Genomic DNA, 19258 nt, shown 5'->3' on the forward strand with positions numbered 1-19258 from the left:
ATGTTGAGTCCATGGGTTATACGCACTCTCACCCTTCCACCATTGATAGCCTCTCTAGTATCGCACAACTTTCGCTGGTACCATAAACCCACCATATACCTTCCTCAAAACAGCCACCATACCTACCTTTTATGGCATTTCCATAGCCATTCCGAGATATATTTCCACGCAACTTTCCATCGTTCTGTTATTATGACATGCTTCATCATTGTCATATTGCTTGCATGATCATGTAGTTGACATCGTATTTGGGGCAAAGCCACCATTCATAATTTGCTCATACATGTCACTCATGCATCATTGCACATCCCGGTACACCGCCGGAGGCATTGACATAGAGTCATATTTTGTTCTAAGTATTGAGTTGTAATTCTTGAGTTGTAAGTAAATAAAGTGTGATAATCATCATTATTGGAGCATTGTCCCAAGTGAGGAAAGGATGATGGAGACTATGAATCCCCCACAAGTCGGGATGAGACTCCGGACGAAAAATAAAAAAAAGGAAAAAAGAGGCCAAAAAAAAGAAGGCCAAAAAAATGAGAGAAAAAGAGAGAAGGGACAGTGTTACTATTATTTTTCCACACTTGTGCTTCAAAGTAGCACCATGTTCTTCATATAGAGAGTCTCCTATGATATCATTTTCATATACTAGTGGGAATTTTTCATTATATAACTTGGTTTGTATATTCCAATGATGGGCTTCCTCAAAAACACCCTAGGTCTTCGTGAGCAAGCAAGTTGGAAGCACACCCACTTAGTTTCTTTTGTTGAGCTTTCATATACTTATAGCTCTAGTGCATCCGTTGCATGGCAATCCCTACTCCCTCACATTGATATCTATTGATGGGCATCTCCATAGCCCGTTGATATGCCTATTCGATGTGAGACTATCTTCTCCTTTTTGTCTTCTCCACAACCACCATTCTATTCCACCATAGTGCTATATCCATGGCTCACGCTCATATATTGCGTGAAGATTGAAAAAGTTTGAGAACATCAAAAGTATGATACAATTTCTTGGCTTGTCATCGGGGTTGTGCATGATTTAAATATTTTGTGTGGTGAAGATGGAGCATAGCCAGACTATATGATTTTGTAGTGATAACTTTCTTTGGCCATGTTATTTTGAGAAGACATGATTGCTTAGTTAGTATGCTTGAAGTATTATTATTTTTATGTCAATATTAAACTTTTATCTTGAATCTTATGGATCTGAACATTTATGCCACAATAAAGAAAAATTACATTGAGAAATATGTTCGAAAGCATTCCACATCAAAAATCCTTCTTTTATCATTTACCTACTCGAGGACGAGCAGGAATTAAGCTTGGGGATGCTTGATACGTCTCCAACGTATCTATAATTTTTGATTGCTCCATGCTATTATATTATCTATTTTGGATGTTAATGGGCTTTATTTTACACTTTTATATTATTTTTGGGACTAACCTACTAATCGGAGGCCCAGCTCAAATTGCTGTTTTTTGCCTATTTTAGGGTTTCGAAGAAAAGGAATATCAAACGGAGTCCAAACGGAATGAAACCTTCAGGAACGTGATTTTCTCAACAAACGTGATCCAGGAGACTTGGAGTGGCCGTCAAGAAACAAGGGAGGAAGGCACGAGGCAGGGGGCGCACCTACCCCCTTGGGCGCGCCCTCCACCCTCGTGGGCCCTTCGTTGCTCCACCGACGTACTTCTTCCTCCTATATAAGTCCATGTACCCCCAAAACATCCAGGAGAACCACGAAAACCTAATTCCACCGCCGCAACCTTCTGTACTCTAGAGATCCCATCTCGGGGCCTTTTCCGGAGCTCCACCGGAGGGGGCATTGATCATGAAGGGCCTCTACATCAACTCCATCGCCTCTCCGGTGATGTGTGAGTAGTTTACTTTAGACCTACGGGTCCATAGTTATTAGCTAGATGGCTTCTTATCTCTCTTTGGATCTCAATACAAAGTTCTCCTTGATTTTCTTGGAGATCTATTCGATGTAATCTTCTTTTGCGGTGTGTTTGTCGAGATCCGATGAATTGTGGGTTTATGATCCAGATTATCTATGAGCAATATTTGATTCTCCTCTGAATTATTTTATGTACGATTGGTTTATCTTTGCAAGTCTCTTCGAATTATCAGTTTGGTTTGGCCTACTAGATTGATCTTTCTTGCAATGGGAGAAGTGCTTAGCTTTGGTTTCAATCTTGCGGTGTTCGATCCCAGTGACAGAAAGGGAACCGATACATATTGTATTGTTGCCATTGAGGATAAAAAGATGGGGTTTATATCATATTGCATGAGTTTATCCCTCTACATCATGTCATCTTCCTTAAAGCATTACTCTGTTCTCTTGAACTTAATACTCTAGATGCATGCTGGATAGTGGTCGATGTGTGGAGTAATAGTAGTAGATACAGGCAGGAGTCTGTCTACTTGTCTCAGACGTGATGCCTATATACATGATCATACCTAGATATTCTCATAACTATGCTCAATTCTATCAATTGCTCGATAGTAATTCGTTTACCCACCGTAATACTTATGCTCTTGAGAGAAGCCACTAGTGAAACCTATAGCCCTGGGTCTATCTTCCATCATATTAATCTTCCAATACTTAGTTATTTCTTTTGCCTTTTATTTTACTTTGCATCTTTACTTCTCTTTATCATAAAATACCAAAAATATTATCTTATCATATCTATCAGATCTCACTCTCGTAAGTGACCGAGAAGGGCTTGACAACCCCTTTATCGCGTTGGTTGCGAGGTTCTTATTTGTTTGTGTAGTTGCATGGGATTTGAGCGTGATCTCCTACTGGATTGATACCTTGGTTCTCAAAAACTGAGGGAAATACTTACGCTGCTTTACTGCATCACCCTTTCCTCTTCAAGGGAAAACCAACGCAGTGCTCAAGAGGTAGCAAGAAGGATTTCTAGCACCATAACCAAGTCAAAATATACCAAGTACCCATCACAAACTCTTATCCCTCGCATTACATTATTTGCCATTGGCCTCTCGTTTTCCTCTCCCCCACTTCACCCTTGCCGTTTTATTCGCCCTCTCTTCCTCTCTCCGTCTTTTTCCGTTTCCCTTCTCCTTCCCTATTTTCCTTTTTGCCCGTTTCTTGTTTGCTTGTGTGTTGGATTTCTTGCTTGTCATGATGGCTCAAGATAATACTAAATTGTGTGACTTTGCCAATACAAACAATAATGATTTTATTAGCACTCCGATTGCTCCTCTTGCCGATGCTGAATCTTGTGAAATTAATACTGCTTTGCTGAATCTTGTCATGAAAGATCCGTTTTCTGGCCTTCCTAGTGAAGATGCTGCTACCCATCTAAACAACTTTGTTGATTTGTGTGATACGCAAAAGAAGAAAGATGTGATAATGATATTGTTAAATTGAAGCTATTTCTGTTTTCGCTTAGAGATCGTGCTAAAGCTTGGTTTTTGTCTTTGCCTAAAAATAGTATTGATTCATGGAATAAGTGCAAAGATGCTTTTATCTCTAAGTATTTTCCTCCCACTAAGATCATCTCTCTTAGAAACAATATTATGAATTTTAAGCAACTTGATCATGAACATGTTGCACAATCTTGGGAGAGGATGAAATCAATGATACGTAATTGCCCATCACATGGTTTGAATCTTTGGATGATTATACAAAACTTTTATTCCGGATTGAATTTTGCTTCTAGAAATCTTTTAGTTTCGGCCGCGGGAGGCACTTTTATGGAAATAACTTTAGGAGAGGCTACCAAACTCCTAGATAATATTATGGTTAATTATTCTCAATGGCACACCGAAAGATCTACTAATAAAAAAGTGCATGCAATTGAAGAGATTAGTGTTTTGAGTGTAAAGATGGATGAACTTATGAATTTTTTTTGCTAATAAGAGTGCTCCGACTGATCCTAATGATATGCCTTTGTCTACCTTGATTGAGAATAATAATGAATCTATGGATGTGAATTTTGTTGGTAGGAACAATTTTGGTAATAACGCGTATAGAGGTAATTTTAATTCTAGGCCATTTCCTAGTAATTCCTCTAACAATTATGGTAATTCCTACAACAATCCCTATGGAAATTATAATAATATGCCCTCTGATTTTGAATCTAATATTAAAGAATTTATCACTTCGCAAAAGAGTTTCAATGCTTTGATTGAAGAAAAATTGCTTAAGATTGATGAGTTGGCTAGGAACATTGATAGAATTTTTCTTGATGTTGATTCTTTGAAACTTAGATCTATTCCACCTAAGCATGATATCAATGAGTCTCTCAAAGCCATGAAAATTTCTATTGATGAGTGCAAAGAAAGAACAGCTAGGATGCGTGCTAAGAAAGATTGCTTTATTAAAGCGTGTTCTTCTAGTTTTCATGATAATAAGGATGAAGATCTAAAAGTTATTGATGTGTCCCCTATTAAATCTTTGTTTTGCAATATGAATCTTGATAATGATGGGGCTGAAGATGGGATAGATTCATGTGTCTCCTATTAAATCGTTCATGACGTGTCGTGTGCTCGCCCCCCTTCAATCCAGCGGGATGGATTCATGTGTACAGATGCGCTATTAGATAGATGTAATCTCACATCATGATCTATATCAAGAAGGTCCAACACGAATCAATGTCACTACTGCGCCAAAATTGATAGTGGCGGGCTACTCGTCTGATAAATACTCCGAACTTGTTATTGGATCCACACATGTTCAGGTACAACAACCGCCTTCTACCTCTCCTTCTAGAAATTTACATTATTTCTAATTTTGAAGATGTATGTTCGTCTGTCATCCAGAAAATGATTCCAACAAGTTTGACCTCGAAACTGCGCACAGTGAATGTCTTGGCACTAGAATCTATCGGCCCCAACCTGGACCAAGTTGTTGGTTTCCTGAGATGCTTTCCGTGCCTGGAGAAGCTATATATCGAGGTGATGTTCCTTTCCTGTTAAATGTTAACCATAAGGGAGTTCAATTTTTGACACCTTTTTCCAAGTTTACTATGACAATGTACTACGATTTCTGAAGGATTTTTTGGAGGATTTCAGTAAATACGTGCCCCTCATATTGGTTGCTTGATCCATATGGTTACAATCCATAAGAATTTCTCCTTTGGATTCATCTGTACTAGTTTTTTGAGGGAACTTTTCATCCACTCCAACCTCTTGTGAAGAAGGCTACATTTTTCTAGATTGTAATCAAATGCCCATGTTAATCATGTTGGATTGAACATGGCACGTTAGTGCATTTTACAAATCCTACAAACCAAATAGACATGTAATAATGTTCAAAACTGCATGTAGGCACTAACATGTTTTCTTCTTTTGCGGATAAGATTAGGCCTGGTAGTGGATAATGTGATACAATATAATAATCACATTGAATGCCTAGATCTGCATCTATCAGAAATTACTTTGAACTCCTACCGAGGGACCTTACCGAAGATTATATTCGCCAGGTTCTTTGTTGTCAGAGCAAGGGTGCTGAAGGTAATGTGGTTTGCCCTACATTTATTTCGCAAAAATGAATGGTTTGTTGATCAGCGCCGGCGGCTGCGGTGGAATGGAATAGGCTCTAAAAAAGCTGAATTTCATTTTGGAACTTCAGATGACAGAGTAATCAGAAGTCATCGTTTCAACCCCATACATGACTTCTCAGTGGCTGACCCCTTTGCAAAAATTATGATGTTACAAGTGGTACACTACTGCAGGATGCTGCTAACGCGACACTACGATCAAAGACCCTTCGATGAAACTCTGTGCGATGCATTAATCGCAAACGGTGATGAAAAATAACCGTTAAAAAATATGCAAGACGTTTGTGATGAAGGTTACATCAAACACGCTCCAGATTTTAGTTGCGTGTGCGATGAGGGGCATACGGTTTAGTTGAATGAAGTATTTGCGATGAGGCAAAACTAAAGAAACGGGCAGCCAGATGAAGGTGTGGGCAATATACAACATATGGTTCACTCGGATGAACTGTTTGTGATTAGGCAACACAAAAGAAATGGTCAGCCAGATCAAGATGTGTGCGATATACGACATACGGTTCACTTGGATGAACTGTTTGCTTTGAGCCAAGAGAACAGAAATGGTTCAATTTAACAGGAAGTGTGTGAACGTGGCAAACAGGTCTGTAATCATAAATGTGTGTGAAGACCGATTATAATATAGATGATTGCTGCTAATAAACCGTCTGTGTTGTGGGCAAATGCTTGGTGGTATACAATTGTCAGCGATTGATTAAATCATCACCGATGGGTTCCCCAGTATGGTCCGTGTGCGATGTCATTGCACACAGAACAACAACATATTGATAACCCACAAGTATAGGGGATCGCAACAGTTTTCGAGGGTAGAGTATTCAACCCAAATTTATTGATTTGACACAAGGGGAGCCAAAGAATATTCTCAAGTATTAGTAGTTGAGTTGTCAATTCAACCGCGACTTAATATCTGCAACAAAGTATTTAGTAGCAAAGTAGTATGATAGTAGCGGTAACGGTAGCAACAATAATAGTTTTGGTTTTATAGTGATTGTAACAGTAGCAATGGGAACGTAAATAAGCGAAGATCAATATGTGAAAAGCTCGTAGGCAATGGATCGGTGATGGATAATTATGTCGGATGCGATTCCTCATGCAATTGTTATAACATAGGGTGACACAGAAGTACCTCCAGTTCATCAATGTAATGTAGGAATGTATTCCGAATATAGTCATACGTGCTTATGGAAAAGAACTTGCATGACATCTTTTGTCCTACCCTCCCGTGGCAGCGGGGTCCTATTGGTAACTAAGGGATATTAAGGCCTCCTTTTATAATAGAGTACCGGACCAAAGCATTAACACTTAGTGAATACATGAACTCCTCAAACTACGGTCATCACCGATAAGTATCCCGATTATTGTCACTTCGGGGTTAACAGATCATAACACATAATAGGTGACTATAGACTTGCAAGATAGGATCAAGAACTCACATATATTCATGAAAACATAATAGGTTCAGATCTGAAATCATGGCACTCGGGCCCTAGTGACAAGAATTAAGCATAGCAAAGTCATAGCAACATCAATCTCAGAACATAATGGATACTAGAGATCAAACCCTAACAAAACTAACTCGATTACATGATAAATCTCATCCAACCCATCACCGTCCAGCAAGCCTACGATGGAATTACTCATGCACGGCGGTGCGCATCATGAAATTGGTGATGGAGGAAGGTTGATGATGATGATGGCGACGGATTCCCCTCTCAGGAGCCCCGAACAGACTCCAGATCAGCCCTTTCGAGAGAGATTAGGGCTTGGAGGCGGCTCCGTATCATAAAACGCGATGAATCCTTCTCCCTTATTTTTTTCTCCCCGAACACGAATATATAGAGTTGGAATTGAGGTCGGAGGAGCACCAGGGGGCCCACGAGGCAGGGGGCGCGCCCAGGGGTGTAGGCACGCCCCCACCCTCGTGGACAGGGTGTGGGTCCCCTGGCCTTGATTCTTTCGGCAGTATTTTTTATATATTCCAAAAATATTCTCCATTGATTTTCAGGTCATTCCAAGAACTTTTATTTCTGCACAAAAATAACACCATGGCAATTCTGCTGAAAACAGCGTCAGTCCGGGTTAGTTCCATTCAAATCATGCAAGTTAGAGTCCAAAACAAGGGCAAAAGTGTTTGGAAAAGTAGATACGATGGAGACGTATCACATATGTACTTATAACTTATAAGGACTTGATTCCATAAACAGATTCAACATCCAATTACATATGTGGCTAGTACACACATGACCTTTGCACACACCAAAGTATGTTCCAAAATTCCTAGAAACTCAAATAATGTATAAAAAGGCAAAATGAACGGTGAATAATTTCATATTAGTGTAGTTGCATGTTGCCTCTGTAAAATAAATCAAGGCGAGAAGAGAAAGCGTATGTTGTTTCGCACACATAGGTGACAAGGTCCCTATCGGAACCATGCGTCTTTTTGAGAGAATCTCCGGTTTGTAAGAAGTTTGTACCAAAACTTGTCCCAGTTTGGACTAATTTTTTGCCATAGCATGTTGGTGCTATGTCATAACACCATGCCAAGTTTCATGATTTTGAGGCGAGTTTTGGATTTAAAGTAATTTTAAAACTAGGTTTCTCAATGTTTACTATTGAGTTGGCACCACCCTGGATAGGCTTTTTCCTCATGGGTCCCAAATGACAAATCCAAATCTGTCACTACCATGCAACTTTTCTTATTAAGAATTACAGCCCATTTGGTGTGCGAGCTGAAAATAAGTTTGTGGGTGCTGGTGGGCGCTAAGAACTTGCGGTTCTGTAATGAACAAAGATCTCAAGGATCCCGCAAGAGTGAGGTTCTTTCCCTATGTTGTGAATGCTTATAATATTTATGTCTTAATTAAAGAAACGGCAAGCCATTGGCCCAGTATGAAAGAAAATGTGGGTCAAAGCCTAGTTGAAAAGGGCAACAATATCTAACTCTAGCTTACGAACAGTACAAAAGCACGATGATTAATTGCTCATCAGGTTTAGAAAAAATCCAGATTGAACAAGACAATGACATCTAACTCAACCAAAGTTTTCAGCAATCACAATCATATGGATCAGTCTGATCCATAAAATCAAGGTCCCGGGCCAGAAATTCTATTAGTACATGATGAAAATCTATTGTAAATAGAAGCCGAGCACGATCAGAAGCCCTTAGGTCCACCTGAAACTTCTTTTTATGCTATTCAACACTTGCAGTCGTAAGAAATTTCTTGTCGAAAAACTTAATCCTCACAGACAATAGTGCCCTCGCATTCAACATGAAGAATGTGACAAAGCTAGTGTTTGCATTGTTGGATGCATATCCTTCCAGCGTTACTGTCTTCAAACGAATGTCATCAGATATGAGAAAATGCCGGTGCTTCTTGAACCATATATTGGTTATACTTTTTTCTCCATGTGTTAGTGCCTAAATAGAGATGAAGATTGAAAACACTTAATATCTAAAAGAGATTATGTTGAAAGAGTGATAGCTGAATGATTAATTATAGTACATTATATATGGGCTTTCAATGTGCGTGAAATCATCACCTTTATATACAAATTCTCTAGACAAGGAAAGCATTGCAGCAAGCCAATAATTGTGTTCAGATCAAAAAACCACATACCGATATGTAAGGTCTTGACAAAATCCCCAACCACTGATAGGATGGACAAGCTCTTCATTGAGCATAGAACATAATATTAGTACCACAAGTGCACTCCAAGATAATACTTATGTGCACAAATGAAAAAAGCATATTACAAAAGTTTACGTGAATAATATACAGTACCTCAATAGGTGTGGAGCAAAACACCATCTTGAACCATATAAAAGGATCACGAATTGCACCCAAGGTCTCCAGTTTAGGCGCAGAGACTATAGTTATTTGTGAACGTACTATAGCAAAATCAAGGAGCAACCTTTGAAGTGAAGGGGCATCTTCGATGATGAGATCATGTCAAAAAAATTCCCATGCTTACAAGGTGGGCGACTTTATTTTGAGACAACGGATACGAATTTCCATTCCAAAAACAAGCAGCAAGCGCTCCAGGGCAGGGTAGTTGGAGTGGATGATGCTGTGTAGTGCGGCCTCTAACAGATCAACCAGCACAAGCACAAGATTTTCAGCAGTGGGAGACGAAGCATTTGTACCAGATTGTCTGCTAGATGGCACCGGGCGAAGGTGGCGGTGTGGAGAGAGGAGGAAAACCACGAGATGGACACCGGTGGTGAGGGCACAGATACATAGGTTCATGGTATGTTACATACATAGTCATGGTAGAACTCAAGCTGCTAGAGTTTATCGAATTGACGGGATGTCAGCCAGGCGGCCAGGTATGTCCAGCAGGTAGCATGTTGGGATGCAGATGTGTTGAACGGAGCCCTGGTGGGAGGAGATGATGGCTCCGGGGAGTTCAGAATCATCATCGACAGATAGCTGACGACAGTCGAGATTAAGAGGCGCGGCACGCCACATAGTGCGCCACCAAGATGCGAGGACTTGTGTGCGGCGGCCATCCTTGGTGAGGAGAAGGGAGATGATCTCCCCAAGGATGTCATCCAGGAGATTGTTGATGGGGTCCGCCGGAGATTCTACTGGTTCCTTAGGTCCAGGGGGCGCTTCTGGCCGCACAGCCGAGTCCAAGATCTACATCTGGCGGCGGCGCTGGCCGAAGTCTCATCTGTGTACATACCAACCTGAAAGAAAAAAAATGGCATAAACATACATGTAGGACATTCAAAATCAATTCTCAAGATCTGGAAGAAAAAAAGGCACAAACATATATGTAGGACATTCAAAATCAATTCTCACGATCTGTCCACGAATTATTAGCACACAAGCTATCCCTAGTCGGATTATTAGCAAAAATCATTTGTATAGAACAAACAATTAATCACTAACTCTATATGGATAAAATTCAAACAATCAATAAACTACGTGCATCTAACGGATCTTAATTACTATGATTTCATGGACTGAGAGAACATAACCATAGGATTTGTATTCCAGAAAAATTATAGAGGGGGGAGTAACCAGAGAAAACACATGATATGTTTGCCACGCAAATGGGTATATAGATGACTAACCGGTTTTCCGTCGGAGTCGTAGTCGTTGCCGGAGTTACTATTGTCCTCCAGCTCCGGCTGCGGGGGCACGATGGCGCCGACGAAGTCAAGGTCGTGCTGCTGCCCGTGCGAGACCTCATTGGCGACAACGGCAACCTCTGTGACCAGCTTCACGCATTGCACGGGTGCTTCACAAGCCCCGGCGTCACCACTCCCTTTGATGGTGCGCTTCGGCGCATCCTCATACACTCTAGAGTCCATACGTTGGTGACCACTATGAACCGGGGGTGCGGCCGCCTATTATGGCTGACAGCTCGGGCACACAATTAATATGAACCAGTGGGAGCGAGGCAGGCTGCAGTGAAAAGCTGTCTCGCCTCCCGGTGAGCCTGCGCGGCGGACTTCTGCCATTCCTACCGTCATTTCACACAGCTACTCGCACGCCTCCCATCAATACGCACACCTGCACGCACGCCTCCCGGTATGCCTACGTGGCGGACTACTCGCATGCGTCCCGTCAACTCACGCCCTGCTAGCACGACACACGGGGCGTGTGGCAGCACGTATATTTTTTGGTTTATGGATGATTCATTCTGCCGCTTTACTGCTTAATTGAAGCATGGCACGGTCTAACGCACACGGTCTGAATAAATAATCCGTATGAGATATTGGTTGTCAGTTTTTAATAATCCCCCGTTTGTAAGAAGATTATATCAAAACGAGTCTCGTTGACGAAAAAATACAATATCACTGTCTACTAGTGTCCATATATGACACCACGATAAGTTTCATGAATTTCAACTAAGTTATGGATTTATTGAATTTTAAAAATATATATTCTCAATATTTTGAAATCTCTTGCACATGGAAACATGCACCCAGGGACACATATGATTTTGCAACCCATTTTGGTGCACATGTAACTCAAATTTGATTTTTGCACATTAAATCCCTAGGAAATCAATCAATGTATAAAAACGGTCGAATGATGTCTGTTTTTTAAGAGGTAACACGACACTCCGCCTTTCGTCACATGTTCACTACAGAAAAAGTTTGACATGCCTCATAGTGGCTGTGGTGGTGCGGGATGTGTGTGTGTGTATGTGTGTGTGGGGTGGGGGAGGGGTCTGGCAGGACACTACGAGTCATGAACCTCCGTGTGGGATTATTGATCATTTTGTGAGTCATATATGCAACATCAAAGTCGCGAATTGGTTATTTAAAGCATCACACAGCCCTTTCATACATAATGTTTAGGCCACATGCATGCATTGGTGGTCCTCTCGGACACTCCCTCATGTGGTTATCAGCGACGTGCCCATTCGTTAGCCCGCAAAGGTTTCCAGTTTCCACCGACAACGAGAGGCATTTGACCAAAAGGTGGATTCATCTTGGCATGTGTGTGGTGTGGATCATGGTGGGATTCCATATCAAAGTTCGAGCACATGCGTACACACTCCCACGGGCTTGAAGTGAGGGGCTACACGCATTGTGGTGTAGTGCGTTTTCGGTTTGCGAAGCATGTGCCACGTCAAAGTTGTGCATTGGGTATTCAAACATCACATAACACACGGGCGCATGCACACAGTGGTTTTGTCCTATGACATCACTCGCGTGTGCCTCTCTCTGTGGGCCCACGAGGTCATCATCAACAAGTTGAACGTACAACGAGAGAGACGTTAATTTGACCAACAAGGATGGTTCTTTTTTGGTTTGTGTTACGTATATGCACAGTATAGGAGTATGTACATGTCAAAGGGGGGGCAACATGAATACTCTATATATATGTGTGTCATAACCTCGCTCCATGTGGGGACTTTTTGGTTCCCGAGGCAGGTTCCACATCAAAGTTGTACATTATATTGGTATTCAAACATCACGCAATACCATGCAGGCGGTGGTTGCCCTATATATAGGAACTCACTCGCGTGTGGCGCTTCCATCCGTGGGCATGCGCGGTTCTCCTCCATCACTTTGACCCATTGAGAGAGAGGTTAATTTGATCATCAAGGAATGATTCTTTTTTGCTTTGTGCTATACATTGCAAGTACATATATACCACGCGTCGAATGGGGGGCTTTCATATAGCACATACCATGCGTCATGAACCTCTCGCTCTCTGTGGGGACTTTTTGGTTTCCTATATACATGGCGCCACATCAAAGTTGTGCATTGCGTATTCAAACATCACACAAACAGCTCTTTGGGTCACATGTAGACGGTGGTACATAGTCCTATATAGGATGATCACTCGCGTGCGACGTACGCTTCACTTCTGTGTTGGGCTCGTGAGTTCGTCATCCATCACTTTGACCCAGCGAGAGAGAGGTACGCGTTTGATGAACAAAGAGAATTAATTCTTTTAGGATTATGTTACTAGGTGTATATATAGTATGTGTCGAGGGGTGTGACTAGTTTGGTCCATCACTTTCATCGACAGTGCGAGAGAGGTTAACTAATTTGACTTAGGAGGGGATTAATTTTTTGTTTTGTCTTGATATAGATCATGATGTGAGATTACATATATATAATAGCGCATCTGTACACATGAATCCATCCCGCTGGATTGAAGGGGGGCAAGCACACGACACGTCATGAACGATTTAATAGGGGACACATGAATCCATCCCATCTTCAACCCCATCATTATCAAGATTCATATTGCAAAACAAAGATTTAATAGGGGACACATCAATAACTTTTAGATCTTCATCCTTATTATCATGAAAACTAGAAGAACACGCTTTTATAAAGCAATCTTTCTTAGCACACATCCTAGCGGTTCTTTCCTTGCACTCATCAATAGAAATTTTCATGGCTTTGACAGACTCATTGATATCATGCTTAGGTGGAATAGATCTAATGAGGTCGAGAGGGGTGGAGTGCCATAGGGGGCACCACCGCTGGGAAAGGATGGTTGTCCGTGCCCCATATTTGATTGGGAGGAGGGAGATGATGACTATCAACATATCACCGGGGAGGCTGCTGATGAAGTCTAGGCCCGCTGGAGTCGCTTGCGGTTCTTGCTCGACCCGCCTCCGTTTGTTGGCAGCCCCACTATCCACCTCCGGAGTCTCCTTGTCAGCGGCGCTTTCTGATAGAAGTGGGAGTACAGGGAATATTTAGTTAAAATAGGGCAATAGAAAAGTGTATTGGCACCTAGATGTTAGTAGGTAGGAATAGAGTAAGAAAATGGAATAACAATTGGTTGCTTAAATACTACACAATTCCTTTGATATTGCTGGGTAAGTGAACATGCAGATACTTGAAAAGAACACTTACTTCGAACGAAGTCTGGACAGATGATGTCGTCGAGGAAGCTAGCATATATCTCATGACCAGGCTTTTTATGTGCAGTGCAATTTTAGTGCCAGCTTTCAGTACATAAAACTTAGAAATTTCTGTCCAAAGGCCCCTAGCAAAATAGGAGTGACCACATTCATCAAGTCTTACAGAAGCAACGATTGTAAATCCATGGTTCGTGTTCAGTGTGACATCTCTGTAGTCTTCATTTATGTAAAGGGCAAGATTGTGTAGTACAGATTCCGTTGCATAGCAAGGGACTAGCTGCAGAAAATGGTAGGATTGTTGAAAAAATATGGTAACATGCAAATATGGGCAAAATTGAAAGAACTGTACAACAGTTGTAATCAAAGGACAAAAATCTATAATTAAACAGATAGGGTAACCATGATGTCATGGAAATATGAGAGTAATCTAAAGAACAATACATCATTACTTTGGCTAATATAGAAAATAGATGGAAAAAATCCCCTTTGACGTATATGCTGCATGTGGCACCCATTATCCAAATGTAGCAATATTTAGTATATGTTCAAGAAAGTAGGCCATGCCAACCAATTTAGGGTGAGATTGAACATACTGCGTGCATCCTCAAGTCATCTGGTACGGTGAGATGGAACTCCATGGATGTCTGGCCGAGGCCGCAAAGTCATGTTGTGTCTGCACACTGTACACTATATGAATGAAAGAAAACCCTCAAATCAGCTCGAATAAAAATGAATTGACAGCAATTTTGGCTATGTGATTAAAGGAGGCAGATGAACTGGGATAAGAGATGAGATAATATCTCATTAAATTAGTTACCTTGTTGTCCATGAGAAAAAAAACCCTCAACGAGCTAGGTCGACCGCGAGCAACGTTGAGAAAGTCGATGGCGATAGGAGGCGCCAAGCGGAACTGGTGAAATGCGGTGGGGTTTGTCGGCAGCCTGGCGGTGGCGACAGGCTTCGAGCTAAGTGGTTGCCGCGGCGATAGGTGGTGCCATGCAGAGTCGCAGAGGAGCTTGTGCAGGTGTGAATGGGGATCGGAGGGGGTGGCGGATGGGGTGAGGGTTTTTGTGACATGGGGATGGTGAGGGTTTTCTTTTTCTTTTTTGAATTGGGTGGTGAGGGTTTTCTGTCCCACAAAGAGTTTTGCAGGCAACGGTTTGCTAGAGCCAACCGTGTGTGATTGACGTAACAGGGAAAATGAAAGTCGTTGAACACGGTTCTAATTTTGGAAACCGTGTGTGATTGGCGTACTACCTCCGTCCTAGTTTATTGGTCCCCTTTGTAATTTGTGCCAAATTTTGACCAAAGATTTAACTAACAAATGTTTATGCATGTCACCAAAAATTATATCATTGAACACAATGTTCAAATACGCATCCAATGATATAATTTTTGCTGACCTGCGCTAACAGTTTGTCAGTTAAATCTTTGGTCAAAATTTAACACATATTACAAAGGGGACCAATAAACCAGGACAGAGGTAGATTTCATCAACCGAACTGATTGCATCCATATCCCACATTTAGACATAAGTAAACATAGATTAAACATACTCATACATAGGTAATAAGCGTACACAAACATAGTTCAACCATAAGTACACAGTTCAACCATCATTAAGCATAGTCAAGCGCATTTATAATTAAGACACTACATAGCCATACATAGTTCGATCCCACCTGTCATCTCATCTACTGACATGATCTTGAAGCTTCTTCAGGTACACGGCGTACGCGGCGTGCGCCACCATGCGAGAATACTTCTGCTTGAAGGAGCCAATGACTTGTCCTCTTGCATGTGCCAGAACTCTTTCGTACATGTGATGAAGCTTTTGGTTGCAAAATGGGCACTGAAAGCTGCCATCGCGGGTCCTAATACGCCTGTTATGCATTCTCGCATAAAGCTCCATGAGGATTTGCCTCTTGTACCTCCTCTGGCCATCTTCATCCTCACTGTCGACATCGTTCAGATAGCACCTATACATATAGTAAAAAATGTGGCATCAAATTTGGAATACAAACTAATCTCTAGCGAACATTTGGCAGTTGCCAAAATTGGCATCAAATCAATGTTTACATGCTGTGAAGTATGGCTATTTTTTAGACATATCTAGAGATTATGGTTCAATTTTTAAGCACAATCGTCTATGTACAGACCAATCTTGCAGAAAATAATGGCACAAACATATATGTAGGTAATTCAAAATCAATTGTGAAGACCTTGCTAGAAGTTATTAGCACGAACACTAACCCTAGTTGGATTATTAGCAGAAATCATTTGCACAGATGAAACAACTAATGACTTATCACTTGTATCATTCCAACAATCAATACACTACACGGATCTAACGAAACTTACTCAGATTTCATGGATTAGGAGAATATAACCATAGGATTTCTATTCCAAAAAGGGGGAGACAGGACGCAGGAGTAAACAGAGAAATCCTAGGATGTATTTGACACATAAATGGGTATAGATGACTAACCGATTCTCCGTCGTCATCGGAGTCACCGCCCGAGTCGTCACCGGAGTCAGTGTGGACCTCCAGCTCCAGCTATGGAAGCACGATGCCGTCGACAACATCAGGGTGTAGCGATAACTCATCGTCGGCGACGACAACCTCTATCTCCATCTCCACGCCATGCTCTAGTGCTTCAGCAGCCCCGGCGTCGCCACTCCCTCCGATGGGGCGCTTCGGCGGCACCTTCATACACTGACGACTTTGAGGACTGAGAGCAGCATCGAGGATGCAAGCGGAGAGAGAGGATTGTCTCTGTGGCGAGGATGGGGGGTGCGGCCGCTCGGGCGCGCCATTAATATGGAGTAGTGGGAGAGAGGCAGGCGACAGTCAAACCGCTGGCTTGCCTCCCGGTGAGCTTGTGCACCGGACTGCTAGCATGCATACCGTCATTTCACACAGCTACTCGCATGCCTCCCGATGACACTGCGCAATGAGCATGCCTCCTGTCAATTCACACACCTTCACGCACGCCTCCCGGTCTTCCTGCGCGACGGACTACTCGCATGCATCCCGTCAACTCACGCCTGCTCGCACGCCACACGGGTCACGTGGCGGCACATATGTTGTTTTTCTATTTTGATGATTAATGCTACTACTTTATTACTTAACCAAAGCATGGCACGTATCCATTGTTGGTATAACGTCCACGGTACGAATAAATAATCCGTTTGCGATATTGGTTCCCAATTATTAATAATCTCCCGTTTGTAAGAAGATAAAGATTATAACAAAACTTGTCTCAAATTTGACAAAAAATTACAATGCCACTGTGTATTGGTGTCCATATGACAACACAATAAGTTTCATGAATTTCAAATAAGTATTGGATGTACTACATTTTAAAAATCAAGATTCTCAATGTTTGAAATTTCTTGCACCGGGAGTAAACATGCACCCAGTGAGACACATGTGTTTTTTAATCCAATTAGGTGCACTGTCACGTGTGCATGTCGCTCAAATTTGATTTTTGCAAATTATACCCATAGAAAATCAATCAATGTACTAAAACGTCTTAATGATCTTTGTTTTTTTTTCAAAATTAAAACCTCCCTCCTTTGGTAACATATGTTCACCGCAGGAAAATTTAACATGCATCGTAGTTGCGGTGGATGAGGTGTGTGTGTGTGCGCGCGCGCGTCTGGGGGAGGGGGGTGGCTGGCAGTACACTACGAGTCGTGAGCCACCGTGTGGGTTGGCCGTTTTGTGAGGCAGGTGGCACATCAGAGTCTGAATTCGTTATTTAAAACATTACACAACCCTTTCATACATACATGCTTTGGCCACATGTAGTCGTTGGTTGTCCTACACGACACTCACTCACGTGTGATGCTTTCTGTGGGCCCATGAGGTCGTCGTCCATCACTTTGACCAATAGCCGGCAAAGAGGTTAATTTGACTAGCAAGGTAGAATCTTTTTTGTTTGTGTTATGGTGAGATTATATAGTATGTGTCGAAGAGGTGGGAGGGGACTAGCATTTATACTACATACGCGTCCGTGAACACGTACACCTCACTCAGTGTTGGGACTTTTTGGTTTTCGAGGCACGTGCCACATCAAGGTTATGCATTGGCTATTCAAACATCACACAACACCTTTTTGGGCCACATGCATGCATGCGGTGGTTATCCTAGGATGCTCACCTATGACGCTTCCATCTATGGGCCCGCGAGGTCATCGTCGATGCATGCATCACTTTGACCTACATCAGGAGAGGTTAATTAATTTCACCAACAAGGAGGATTCTTTTTGGGTTGTATTATGGTAGGAGCATATAGTATGCGTCAAAGAGGGGGAAGGGGACCGACATATGTAGTACGCTTCATGAAACCTCGCTCTGTGTGGGGAGTTTATGGTTTTTGAGGCATGTGCCAAATCAAAGTTGTGCATTTTGGGTATTCAACATATGTTTGGCCCACATGCAAAGCGATGGTGCTTGTCAGCTTGCACCCACTCACGCGGTTATCAGCGATATCGATGCTTTGCATCTATGGGCCTGCTTGGTCCATCACTACTTTTCCTGACAACGAGAGAGGTTAATTTGACTTAGGAGGGGATTATTTTTTGTTTGTATTATGGTATATAGGTCATGCTCTGGATGACATGATACAGTTTGAGCACACATGCATGTGTAGGCATGAATCCCACCCATCGAGTCGAAGTGGCCAATACCACGACACGTCATGAACCGATCTCGCTCTGTGCGGGAGCTGTACGATTTTCGATGCACGCGCCACATCAATGTTGTGAATGGTATTCAAACATGCATGCACGCATTACCACCATACATACATATGCATATAGTGGTTGTCTTTGAACGGTACACTCCTCGCGTGGTTATCGACGACAAGCCTATATATTCATGGGCCCGCGTGGACATCCATGGTGATGAAGATCACGATCCGTGGACGGATCTCTCCCAAGGGGGGGGGAGATGCTGCGGAGCATCCTTCCATCATCCCCATGGACTCTACAACAACACATCAAGCACCACGTGGACCCATGACAAGAGCTGGAGCACGTGCAATGGAAACCGAGGTGAACTCCTTCCTACTTGACTTTCATATGGACACAAATGGAACTTGGTTGCTACCTCACCAAAATACTCTATGCCTCATTAGGTATGAAGAGGAACAACACCAAGAAGCTCAGGAGCATCCCCAAGGAGGAGGAGGACCACCCCAAGGCCACGCGGAGCAAGACGGAGCACAACAGTAGCAACATTGGAAGTCCCAGGCGACCCCGTGCGCACGGGTCCCCGAGACCCCGTGCCCACGGACTATGCAGGGAGTTGGCGCTGGGGCACCCCATGCGCACGGGTGTGTACCATGCCC

This window comes from Triticum urartu, chromosome 4 (genome assembly GCF_003073215.2).
Source record: "Triticum urartu cultivar G1812 chromosome 4, Tu2.1, whole genome shotgun sequence".
Lineage (NCBI taxonomy): Eukaryota > Viridiplantae > Streptophyta > Magnoliopsida > Poales > Poaceae > Triticum > Triticum urartu.